The sequence below is a fragment of the Neofelis nebulosa genome, chromosome 1 (assembly GCF_028018385.1).
Source record: "Neofelis nebulosa isolate mNeoNeb1 chromosome 1, mNeoNeb1.pri, whole genome shotgun sequence".
NCBI lineage: Eukaryota > Metazoa > Chordata > Mammalia > Carnivora > Felidae > Neofelis > Neofelis nebulosa.
Genome location: NC_080782.1, coordinates 214,075,427 through 214,088,830, shown reverse-complemented (window position 1 = coordinate 214,088,830; position 13,404 = coordinate 214,075,427). Strand labels below are relative to the sequence as shown.

Genomic DNA, 13,404 nt, shown 5'->3' with positions numbered 1-13,404 from the left:
CTAGATAACAGGTCCCTTCTTTAGAAGCTAAATTGGACTTTTTTTGAGAGGGAATGGCAGTTACTCTAGCAGACAACAAAGTGATAGGACTCACAGGATTAGCCGTCAGGGGGAAGGTACAGATGTGCCGAGAATGACAAGGTGCTCCCTGGCCTCCTGAGGTGAGTAGGAGTTGTCAGCTCTCCTGTAGCACAGCATGTACGTGTCCACTGGATCTTTCTACAAGGTACCTTTGGCTGAACTGAGGTTTGGTCATTGCAGCCAGGTCAGGACTGACCGTATGGGGGGGCTGACTGTTCATAGGCCGCTTATTTGTGGGGGTGGGGGTGGGCATAGAGTTACATCCTGCTAGACGTGCTTTTCATGAATGGATGAGAAAACATTTGCAAATGACACGGTTCCAGAACCCCCACCAGCTGTGCTGTCTTTTCAGGGTGAGCCTGATTGCTTTTGGCTCTACCCGGTGCAGTGTTTTCCATTAAGTCAGTCTTTCCTCTGTGGGGGTATTTATTATGTGCCATTTTGAAAATAAAAGGGACGCGGAGCAATCATCCAGCAAAACCATAAAACATTTTATTATCCGCGACGGTGAGGGGACAGGTTTGACATACAACACTGGGAGCCGCGATGGCCGAACAATGTGGTACTAAAGCGTGATTTAATGAGGCTTGGAGGATTTAGTTCAGTCAGAAAAGTTCCACTCTGTCTTGGGCATAGGAGAAGCGAGCTGGCATAGGCATCTCACTGAGCAGCATCTCACCAGGGAGGCTTCAGCCAGCAGCCCCCATTTGTCCTGCTGTCCCAGACAGCCATTGTCAGGGAGACTTTAACGCTGAAAACTTCTGACTGATTTAGTGGACCCCAAACTTGGCACAGCTTCCTGGTGGCTTCCGTTTTACAAGGCCAGCAGTTAATCCAACAAAAGCCTGAATTCATTTCCCTCTATATCCATTGATTGCCAACTGAGAGCTGGATGCTGTCAACTTGCTTTTAAAAAAAAATTCCATTTCACTGGAATTGAAGTCTTTTGCCCTCTGATAAATGGCAGTGTGCTGTCTTGGGCAACATTTTTGTTTTCCACTTTTCCAGAGGAAAAACTCATTAGCAGATGGTGGCTGGACATCAAGTCAATCATTGTCTTTGGATTTAATCATACACATCCTTCTGATCCAGCTGAACTAAACCTACCTGTGATACTTCATTATTGTGTTGGCACAACCTCAGCCACTGAGTTATGAACATAAGACGTTCATGGACAAGTTCAAGCATCATTTTGTTATCTTTGCTGAAGTGGAGGGAGGTGCTTGCTGAATATTTATCGAGTAAGTATGGCGTGCTTGGTCCCCTGGGATTGAATGGAGCTGTGGAAGAGTTAAAAGCCTAGTCCCTGGTCTGAAGGGGCTGATGATCTAGAAGGTGGGATGTGGCATGCACATAAAGAGATAAACAACACTGCTTTATTACATGACCTACTGGCTTTTGTCAAGACAGCCTTGGTCTAGTCTAACATGGGAGTTCTCCACTGATAGCACAGTACAGAATGACCTGAGAAGCTTTCAAGAAAGATGAATGTTCAGGTACTGTCTTGGTTGGGGCAGTTATAACAAGAATATCATGGACTGGGGGCCTTAAACAACAATCATTTATTCCTTACAGTTCGGGAGGCTGAGAAGTCCATGTTCAAGGTGCTGGCAGATCTGTTACATTGTGAGAACCCACTTCTCAGTCTGCAGATGGCTATCTTCCCATTGTATCCTCACATGACAGAGAATCGAGGGAGAGAGAGAGACAGAGACAGAGACAGAGAGAAAGAGAACTCTTCCGTTCCTTCCTATGAGGGTGCTGGTCTCATTCGTGAGGGCTCCGTCTTCGTGACCTGGTTACCTCCCGAAGGCTGCACCTCCTAACACCATCGTCCTGGGGATGTGATTTTAACATATGAATGTTAGGGGGACATAAACATTCAGTCCATAACAGGCCCTTGTACCAGAGATCCTGATTCAATGAGTCTGTGGAGAGTCTGGGCTTCGGTACTGAGAAAGCTCCCCAGGTGATTCTAATGTTCTGCTAGGGCGAGAACTTCTTGTCTAGGAGAGGGATGAGTAGGCATTTTTTTTTTTTAAATTAACATTTGGGTTCTACTCTGGGTTTTGCCCCAATTCAGATAAATAGGAGCTTTCTCTCTGTACTCCAGTAGCTCCCTGTCCACATCTCAATGATAGCCTCACCACCTCCCTTTGATAATCTCTCCATCCCCCCTTACTGCCCCTCTGGGGGTAGGGACAGAGTTCTAGTCATCCTTTACCTCGTAGAGCTTGGCACAGAAGAGATGCTCCACAAACATTTGCTGGATGAGTGAAGGAATGATCTGGTTGACCTTGAACAAGATACATAAACTTTCTGCTTAGGAGTCTTTGTCTCCATCATAAAGATGGGGGAAGGAAGGAATGATGCTATCATTCTCTGGGGCTATATTAGATGTGGATGCCTTCCTCTGATGACTTTGGAGCCCTTATAAAATAAAGGTGCAATACAAATTCTAGGCATTCTCATGGACAATTGACCCTGGAGTAATACCTTTGTTCTCCCATTTTGTAGCAAGACATGAGTGAATTCTGATGACATTATGGCAGAGCTGATGCTGGTACAATGAGTCTACTAATGTCTTCTAAACGAGATGGCTGACTTTTAAAGTAGTACAGAACACAGCCACGGCCCAGAGTCTGAGAAAGAAATAAAAGTCCAAGAGGGTAGCCTCAAGACTTTGGTCATGACTGAGGGATAGGGGCTAGGGGTCAGGGGTCTCCCCACAGTCCTCTGTCCCAGGGCATGGTTGACCTCTAAGTGACTCTTTCGTTAAAATTCTCTTTTCAAACCCTGTTTGCAAATGCATTTATTTACTTGGAAAAGGAGTTGAGGTATAAGTAGGCTAGCATTTTTTTTTTAAGATTTTAATTTTAAGTAATCTCTACACCCAATGAGGGGCTTAAGCTTACAACCCTGAGATCAAGAGTCCCACGCTCTTCTGAATGAGCCTGGAGGCTAGTATTTCTAAGAAAATGTTTAGTACACTAGTATTTCTAAGAGACCAGTGGTTAGAACTCATTTATGGTGACAAATTAAGTATCGATGTCTTTTTCTTTTCTGTGAATTAGTTTAAATATGTTTACAAGTAACTCCCTCATTTTTTTCCTGTCCACAGTCTTCACTGTAATAAAAATTAGCACTCAATGCTCTAAGCCACGTATTCTAGATTACCAGAAGGCTTCTGCTTCTCAGAAAACATTTAGGCTATTTAGGTGCTGTAAATTTTGTGTAAGCGTTTATGAAATCCAGGCTCATTTGTTTACTTGAGGTTTAGAGCCCAGGAAGAGCCTCCCGCAATGTCTTCATCCAACCTCTGCTTTCTGAAGCCAAGGCCAAGTGCTGACCTCCCTCCACCGTTGATGAGAAGGAGCAGACCTCCTGCCTTATATTTAATGAGCAGATTTTCTCCTTTGAGATCAAAATGCCTTTAAAATTTTTTTCGGGTGGGAAAACTAAGGCCCAAGGACATCAAAGGTCGCCCTTTTTGTTGTTTTGTCTCTCTGAAGTGGGTCTTTTCCCAGGGTGCCTCTCGCCTATTTATTTTGGAAAAAACATGAGTTCTGACTGTCATTAGGGAAAGTGGTATCATTTAAAGGTGAATTAAATATTCCCCTCTTCTAAACTGCTGTGGGGAGAGAACAAAGGAAGTGTCACCTGATGGCGGTTAACACAAAGGTGCTTTTTTTTTTTTTTCCTAGTGTAAATGGTAACCGGGTAATAAGAAAGGCACTTTTGTCAAGACAGCGGGGCATAACCAGCGACAGTAATTTCAAGGACTTTGAGTGAGCTGTGTGGTTAGGCTTGGTTGTCAGTCCCCAAAGCATCAGGCTGGAGTCAGTTCCCAACATCATTGAGCTTCAACTTCTACCTTTAGAGCAGGGCAATTCTGCATGTCAAATCTGGAATCTAAATGAATGTGAAACTCTGTTGGAGAAACCTCAATTCCTCTTTGCAGCCACAGCTGGGTGGCCACCGGAGAGTTTCAGGCTAGACATGTTTTTCCCCAACATCTGTCAGCTTAGCTAAATCAGAGCTCCAAATGAACAGTGTAATACCCAAGATCATTATCTGGATTTGTGACACTCCCTCCCTGTTCTCCCTGGAGGATTTAGGATTCAAAATGAAAAACAACATTTGTAAGGGATCAGGAAAGGGAGGATTTTCATCTTTATTATTATTACTACCAATAATACATTTTCATTAACATGGTTTTAATGGTATGAAACGAGAGAAATGAAACATGCCCCCTCCAAGTCAACACATTCCCCTGTGCCTTTTGCCTAAGGTACTGTATCCTAGACTCATTCAATCCAAGATAAGCCTATTAATTAAGCTTCCATCTACAGGTGCGGTCTACACAGATGTAATTTGCTCCTGTGAGCTAACTGAGAACTTGCAGATGGGCTCTGGGTTTTGCACTTTTTTCTTTTCTTTTTTTTTTTTTTTTACAACATGGAAAAGATGTGGTCTCTGCTCCAGGTAGAAGGAGAGAGTTAATCCACTAATCAAGTCAACAAATATTTATTGAGTGCCTACTTGATACTCAGCTAGGTGCTGGTGCTGTAAGGGATGCATGAGGAGAAAACTTACACCTTTAATGAGGAAACGTGACTCACATTACAAGCAGTGTGGCACTGTGGACAGAGCATAGTGTCTGGAATCAGGCAGACCTGGTTTGGAAATCCAGTTCCACAGCTTAAAAATGGCATGACCTTGAAAATTTTATTTCACATTGTAGGCACCTGGTTTCTTTTTATTAAAACAGGATATTAATACCTTGAAGATTGTTGTAAGCATTAGCAATAACTTTGTAAAGCACCTGTTCCATCAGAGACACTCCAAAAATATTATTATAAGGTGGAGATATTTTACATATATATTATGCTTTGGTTATGGTTATGCAAAGATAGTTATGTAAATACTCAGAGTCAGGAGAAATAGTGCCAGCCAGAATAGATGGGTAAACATTGAGCACAACTAAGGTAGCCCTTAGTAATGACAGAATCAAATTGCTGGAAGGAATCTTACAGGTCAACCGGTGGTCCAAATGACTCATTCTACCAATGGAGAAACAGAGGCTCAGATAAGTTGAATTCCCCAGACTAGTAAATAAATTGGGAGCAGAGGCCAAATTGGACTTATGTGTGACCCTGCTTTTGGAGCTGGTGCTATGTGATGTGGTGGTTCCCAAACCTGGCAGAGCCCTAGGATATCTTGCGGGCTAAAAAAAAAGGCTTTTAAGAGAGTCTGATTCACGAGGTTGAAGTGAGGCCCAGGAAAATGGTTTTGCAGTGAGTTCCCGGCTTGAGGACCAGCTCCCTGGTGAGCTTTAGGAGCACTGAACTGGGAGCTACAGACCCAGCACTTTCTCTCTCCTGCTGTGGGAAAGCCAACCTGGGCCATTCTTAGTCTTCTCTGGCTCTTGAAGGGGTTGCCCTGGTTGAGATCCTGGGCACCTCCGTTGCTCATCAGGACTCTGTTATACCACATTAGCTTAGCCTGGGACTGAAGTTTGGGTCTGGCCAACAGAGGTGGTGGCAGGAAGGTGGGGCTGTGAGACAAACCTGGCTGGGGAGGTGGTTCCTGAGGGAAGGAGAGGGAGGCCTGATCACATAGCTAGGAAAGGGCTCAAGGATGGAGAGCTCTGTGGTGTGTGTGTGTGGCGGGGGGGGGGGGGGAGCATCATTTTATAGTGGAACACGTGCTAGGTTGTGTTCTGTGGTGGAACATGAGGCCTTTGAGATGCTCTAAAAGAGATCTCTGTGCACATAAGTTTGGGGAGATGCTACATATTGCATCCCTGTCTAGGAGATTCATAATGCACAGGGAGAGCTCTGATGAATCTTATTAACTTCACTTAGACTGGAATGTTCCAAATGTATCGGATCACAGGGCACTTAAAAAAAAAAAAAACATTAAGTAATGTTCCACGGAACACATTTTGGGGAACACTGTTATAGCAAATAGAGTCATTATGAGTTCTGTGCTCGGTCTTAGAGAACTTTTAGAGGAACTCAGGGAAGTGATCATTAGAAAGAGCACTTAAGAAGAGCAGGAAATGAACTGGAATTTCTCAGCCTAGAGGAGAGAAGCTTTACGCGACGCGTTTTTAGTTATATGAATTGGTATAATGAGGGATATGATTGATTGTTCTTCATATTCACGGAGCATCAAGCCAGAAGGAATGGGCTTAAGAGTTAGGCCTAGAGATTTACGAGGAAGAAAACGGAAATCTTTCTGATAAGGGATATAAACTAGGATAGTTTGTCTAGGGAAATAACACAATTTCCAGAGTCTCATCCATTTCATGAAATAAATTCAGAAAGGAAGCCTAGATAACGACGGACTCAAGTCCCCTGCATTTTCTTCTCTGTCTTTTGATCTTCAGGGATCTATGTACTTACACGGGTGACACAGAGCAGCCTCGCGATCTGAACAAAGATCCAGCAGGTTAGAGAACCATAGATTCAGAAAGAACTCAACCTCTTCTCCAACTTCCTACCAAAGTGGGCGTAATTTTGGCAACACTCTTGCCCCCTGGCCTTCAGGAATATGCTGGGAACACCTCCAATGACAGAGAAATTGTTCCTTTTCTAAGCAGCTCATTTCATTTATGGATGGCTTAAATTGTCAGGCAGTGCGGCCTTACCACAAACCAAAATATGTTTCAACTCATTTTACACATTTCAGAGCTGGCTATTTATGTCGGAGCTCCACAGAGCATGCTTGTTACTTTTTCCCTATGAGATGACCATTCAGATGTCCAAAGACAAATATCGTATCTGCACTAATACCTCCCCAAGACAAATCGTCCAAGTCATTCAGCTGTTTCTCCTACCCCACATTTCTAGAAACTTCACCACGCCTCCAGTGAATATGGGTTGATCATCGTGAACTATAGCTGGATTACGTCCCCTCTGGCACTGGCAGAGTCCCGCTGCAGAGAGCCATGCGTGCAGGGCCAGTCTCTAGGACAGAGCACTCAGGCCAGTCTAGGATGTCTGGAGGGCTGGTCCGGCAGATCTATCTGGTCTCTCAACACGTAGGGTCGAGGGGCCACTAGAAGGAACGAAACACACACTGATATAAAAAAAAGGTTGATGAGCACTAGCTTGGCAAGGTCATGGACTCTCAGGAAAGGGCATTGTGCCAGAGCTTTAGGGGCTAGAAAGGGTCAGACCTATGATTTCTCCAAGTCCCAGAGTGCACTAGCCGAAGCCGCTTTGTGAACCTATTAATGGGGTGAAATATGGAAATGCAGGAGATGTCCCCGCAGCCTCCTGTGTCGCATCTTCCCAGCAGTTACGCCATTGCTAGGGGGAGTAGGAAAGGAGGTTTGGAGGGGCTCTGTACCTGGGGGTGTACGGGAGGCGTTCCTGTGGGGGTGGGCAGGAGTCACTCCCAGAAATACTCGTCGTGGCCCTCACTGGGACCACGCCTGCCCCAGACCTCACCGGGCTGAAAATACAAGCCAGACTTTATCCATTTGTTCAGTTCTTTCCGCTTCCAATAAAAACAAAGCAAAAAACAAAACAAAAACTGCTCTTCTCAGTTCGTGTTGGTTAGCAATCTTGTCACGCAGTTAATGAAAATACTCCCCCTTCCCGCCCCCACACAAACCACTATCAAGTTCTTCCTCATAATGCAGTAAATTCTTTGAGTCTAAATGCAGGATGAGAATTCTTTGAGTCTAAATACAGTTGTCCTTGCTATATTTTTATTTATATGACTTTATTGATGATTCGTAAAATTGTTTCTTTTGAAGTGCTGGATATTTCTGATATCTTGGAGTCTCTGCTTTTGATAAACAAGCCTTCCACCTCTTCCTCAAAGCCTTGGTACAGGCACACCAGAAAAGGATCAGGGGCGAGAGTTTTGTGGCTTGCTGCTAGCGACTTCTCTTGAGTGGGCCACCAGCCCTTTCATCAACTCTTTGGGTTAAAATGTCCAGAATGAAAATACGATACATTCATAGAGTAGGACGATTGTCACTCCGTGTTTCTCTGTCTTGTTCACGGAGAAAGGAAGGCTACTGAAATCAAGATACATTATGCAATAGTTTGATTTTTTTCCCCCTTTCTGTCTGCTATTCATGGGAAATTGGACTTGCTGGGAGACTGATGGTGTCTTTTAGCAGACAGAATTGCTAACTCTGGGTGAAAGAAGTCTTGCCCTCCCACTCACAGGCACGTCCACTGGGTAACAAGGAACAACTGCCTTTCACAGCGTGGAGCTCCAACTCTTAGAGCAGTTTACATGGCCTTAGCCAATTGGCTCCCTTTTCTAGCCTGGTCTTTCTTTGCTTTCCCCCTCCTGCTCCAATCCTCTTAATAGGGCCACACTCCCTAAACTTGCAGCTATTAGTGCTTTCCTCCCAGTTCCTGAACATAGGACACTCTTCTCCCTCCATTTTGTTTGACTACCTCCTGCACAGCCATCAGCTGAGATCGATCTCCCTTGAGGGCACTAACCTCCACGTCTCCAGGCTGGATCAGGTGTCCTTCCCATGCACTCCCTCCCATCCAGACTTACCCCTGTAGTAACACCTGCCACTCAGGTGTCCTGGCAGATGGACTTCTTCCACTTGGCTGTTAATTCCTTGAGTGGAGACTGTGTCTGGTGCAAGGCAGGCTCTCAGTGAGTCAAGTAGAAACCACCAGGCTGGGAGATCACAGGGTCTGAAGACATATTAGAGTATTCTGAAAGAGCTCAAGGTCCTTTGTTGATATTTAGGGTCTGGCCGTGAGCAAGTCATTGTCCTTTGGGGCTTCAGTTTCTTTATCTGTGAAATGAAGATGATCTCTAAGACTCTAAGCTAATGCAACAAAGAGACTTCAATTGGAAACTTGAAGTCCTGACTTTGACCCGCAGAGAGATTGGGAAAGACATTTAACCCACTCACTTCTCTGAGTCTCAGTTTCCTTATTGATAAAAAGGCTGACCTCTGTGCAGTTGCATGGTGTTGGAGACAGACAGGTGGCTGTTGAGCAAGTCACTTCATGCCTCAGTTTCCTCAGTTACAAATCCTCATTGCTCGGCGGCATCCTGGTGAGGACTAAATGAGCTATAACCCCGGTAACTAGGGAAGAGGATAACAACATATCTATCGAACACCAACTCTGTGTTACCTGCATTTGTTATAGAACTTGATCCTGCCAATAACCTATGTGATAGGTTTTACAAATCTCATTTTCAAGAAGTGGTTCAAGGTCACACTGTTTGTAATTGGCAGGCGGGCTTCCCAGGGTGACTCATGCCTGTCCCATTTCACCCTGTGGCTCCGTTCCTCCTTTGTTCAGTGCTCAGCACTGGGCTCTTTCCGCCTTTCGAGGTCCAAGTCTGGCTGCAGGACCCGATCCAGCCCCAGGAAGGAGCCCATGCTAACATGAGCCTCCCTGGCTTGCAGATGGAGCGAGGTCTGGCTGGAGCCTGCTGGCACTGAGGGCATGGCTGGCTCGAAGCCCTGCTCACGATCTTTCTCCGGAGTGGAGGCGGCTGGGGGGGAGCAGGCACAGAGGCGTCCGGGCAGCGTGCATGGTTTATAAAAAGCCATCAGGAGCACTGTCCTGGGACTGCAGTCATTTATCCGCACTTTTTCCTTGTAAAATGTTACTGACTGTTTTACACCAAGGGCAGTTTATCCTGAATGGGATGTACAGGCATTCAATTCACCTCTACTTTTTGCCAACTCTGCTTTTTCCCCCCCTTGCTTCTGAAGTTATATATGGTTCTGAGGGAGGAAGCCATTTTCTATCTGAGGGAAAAAAAGAGCTGACGGCTTTAAAGAGAAACCTTCCATCATAGGAGAGAACATTTGGTTGGAGAGATAATGCCTTTGTTTTTAAAAATGGAATCCTGCTTCAGTGGTATTATATTCTTCTGAAATTGACCCCATTTCCGGTCAGATGCTAAGTACATTACAGAGGTGATCTGTATCAGTGTTCCTCGTGAGGGGAAAGTGGAGGAGAGATATGATCAGCCCCATTTTTCAAATGGGGAAATTGAAGCTCAAAGTGGTTAAATCTCCGCTGAGAACCCAGCGGAAGGCTGCTGGGGCAAATTGGGGTTAATAATGGAGAACGGAAAGAGAGAGCCCACCTCTGAACCAGATGCCACCCCTCTCCTGCCCCCCCACTGTACTTCTCCCCAGTTTGTGAGACAGGTATCGCTTTGTGCTCCATTGCAAATGAAGAGACTGGGTTTCTGTGACATTAGCGATTGGCTGAAAGTCACACACTTTGTTATCGCAAAGCAGGTCTCAAGCCCAAGCCTTCTGAATCCAGGCCCTCCAGCTGCCGCCCTTAGTACCAGCCACTTGCCTGCCCCAGCTTTCGCGGAGAATCTAAATATAATGGATTGCTGCTGCAGAATGCCAGGATATTTTAATTTATAGAAAAGAATAATGGGGTTCAGGTGAATGCCCTCTTCTGTATATTCTCTTTGGAATGAGGCTTAGCTTTATTGTCCCTTTCACTTCCCGTTAGTTCTAGCTAAAGTGATTCCATAATGACATATAAACCCAAACATGAGTAATTGATGGCAGCCTCAGGAGCTTGAGCAGAATAAAACCAGACTGACTAGAATCTCCAGGGTGAAGAATTAACATTTATTGGTTTAGGGAAATGAATTTATGTCCCAATAAAGCTGGTTACGGACTAGACAGTGATTTAATGAGGTGCCTTCTGTAAAAAGAGCAAATATGAACTTCTGGGCTTGGGTTAGGGTGTAACTGAAATGACACCTACTAAACCAGTTTTTCAGGTGGGTTCAGAAAAACCCATGAAATTTCCTCAATCCATGAAATTTGTGTTTAACCCATTTTGCTTCTATGGAGTTGAAAGTTGAAGGGACATTGAATCAGCATCTCTAAAACCATGAACGGTACATTTGTTCATGGCTCCCACCAGATCAGGGCTCTGAGCACTCCTGGAAGCTTGAAGAGTGAGTATTAGGACAAATGGCATCAGAAAAGAAAAGAGGAAACAACTTAATCTAGATATGCATGACACCGTTTAGGTCTATCGGCTCTTGTTCTGGGTCTGTAGGAAGATGGGGAGGGAAAGGGTGGAGAGAATAAAGGTCCAAGGTGCCTTGTCAGGGGTGGGGCAGTGAGCAGAAAAGGATGTCCTTGGCAATTGTCCCTTGGCCATCGGACAGTCCGTATCTGCCATCATAAGCCAAGACCATCCCTGCCCCCGCCCCTGCTCTCGTTGCTTCTTCATTAACAGAACTGAGGAATTGGTTTGCTTTGATAATAAAATTCTCAGGCCCCAACCATCAGAGTCATGTTGACTCTTTTTATCTTGCAGCCCGTATCTACCATCAGAAAATCCTAAAGGCTCTCCTTTCAAAATACCTCTAAAGCCTTGCCATTTTTCACCACATCCACTGCTACCTTCCCAGTTCAGCCGCCTACCCTCTCTTCGCCTGGGCAACTGCAATGGCATCCTAATTGGTCTTCCTCCTTCTATTCTGGAGTCTCCCTCCCAACTTCCACACACACATTTACAATCTGGACTTACTGGAGTGGCCGTAGGGGGTTGCTTTTCGAATAATAGTCAGATGCTGCCTCCTCTCTGCTCCAACCTGCCGGTGGCTCGCCATCTCACACAGAGTGAAGCAAAAGTCATTGTAATGACTCACCGACCCTTCCAGAGCTGGGCCCTCTCCAGGCACCCCTGCTCTCTGACCTCCGCTCTTATTACCGTGTTCCTGCAGCTTCCTGCTGTGGCCTCGTTGGCCTCCTTGCTTTTGCTCTTCTGCCTCTGCCTGTCTGCTGGCACTGCTCTTCTCCCAGACATCCGGGTGGCTGGCTCCTTGACGGGCTTCACGGTTTTACACACTCTCGCCTTCACAGCAGAAGTCCACTCTGCCTACCCCATTTAATGCTGCAGCCCCTCCAAGCCCCTCAAGTGCTCCTGATCCTCCTTATCCACCTCTGCTTTTCCCAGAGCACCTGTTACTTTTGGAAATGTTTTCTAATTCACTTATTTATTCTGCTTTTGTTTATTTATGACTCTCTCATTTGAATGTGAGCACTGCAAGGACTGGAATCTTTCTGTTCTGCTTACCGATGCAACCCCAAAGTCTAGGACAGTGCCTGGCACGTCAGAGGTGCTCTGTAAATGCTTGTTTAATGAACGAACGAATGAATGAATGAATGGGAAGTCTGCTGAAAGTCATCTTAGAGTAGATTTCATACTGACATGAGAAGCAGGAGTAATTCAATTTTGTTTTCACCGTTGGATATATTTGCAGCCTGATTTTTCTTACATGTTTGTTTTTAACTCTGGAAAATAAGATACATTGAATTGGATTCAAGCGGCATTTTCTATGGCTACAAAGTCTTGAGATCGTGGGCAAATGAACTGCAGTTAGATGAAGAGGATTTTTATTTGAAGAATTCCTGTTAAATTCTATCTTATTGGGGCATATTGGAAAATTTGAAATTTGAAACTAAGTGGAATAGCATTAGGAAAAGTGTACCCTCCTGTAATGCCACCATTGACACTGACAAAATATTTGAGCACCCACTGGGTGGAAAAAAAAATCCCGTTAAATGTGTGGCACACACATCTGTGCCGCTGTGAGGCCAGATGTTCTAGTTGTGGGAGTTTTATGTTTCCAGTACTTCTAAACAGAAATGTCAGATTTCGTGCATTTAAATTAACACTGTGAGGAGTACCTGTTAAATGTAAGATGTGGTCAACAGTGAAGAAAGCAGAAGCTGATTGGCTCAAGCAGAAATATCCTGCAGCACTTGGCATGATTTTTTCTTATTGCACTTTATCAGACAAAACGTAGACCATAGTTGTCATCCTAATTCACATTTGTTTAGCACCGTGCGGCTTACAAAGCACTTGCTTGTAATAGATCATCTCAAGTGTATCGTCTCTGGGAAAAGATTTGCCCAAGCCATTGTCTCTCCTGTTGTAGTTGGTATGTAGAGTCTGGTTTTGCAGCCCTGGGGGCAAACTGTTCAGTGTTGTGTGGGTGAAAAGGAACCCAAGGCTAGGGGGCGGGCCACAGGGCACTCACACATGTGCATCCAGAGCACAGACTTCACCACCATGCCTCCTGGTTTCAAATCCAGGTTTGCCTTTTACTTGCTGTGACTCTTGTGCCTCATTTCATCATCTGTGAAATGGGGTTAGTAATAATAGCTCCTTATAAGACACCTAGGAGAATGAAATGAATTGCTTTCTTTTTTTAAATGAGAGAGAGAGAGAGAGGGAGACACAGAAAGAATCCCAAGCAACCTCCATGCTCAGTGTGGAGCCCGACATGGGACTCGATCCCACAGTCCTGGGATCATGA

General features: G+C 45.1%; 1 long non-coding RNA gene across 1 annotated transcript; it reads right to left on the bottom strand.

Annotated features, from left to right (window-relative positions):
* Positions 1-4,237: 4,237 nt before the first annotated feature.
* On the bottom strand, positions 4,238-11,801 carry LOC131484928 (uncharacterized). Its single transcript, XR_009248506.1, has 4 exons — positions 11,610-11,801; positions 9,030-9,166; positions 8,620-8,869; positions 4,238-7,146 (listed from the first exon to the last, which is right to left on the bottom strand). It is a non-coding gene; the product is annotated as an uncharacterized LOC131484928 (long non-coding RNA).
* Positions 11,802-13,404: the final 1,603 nt, after the last annotated feature.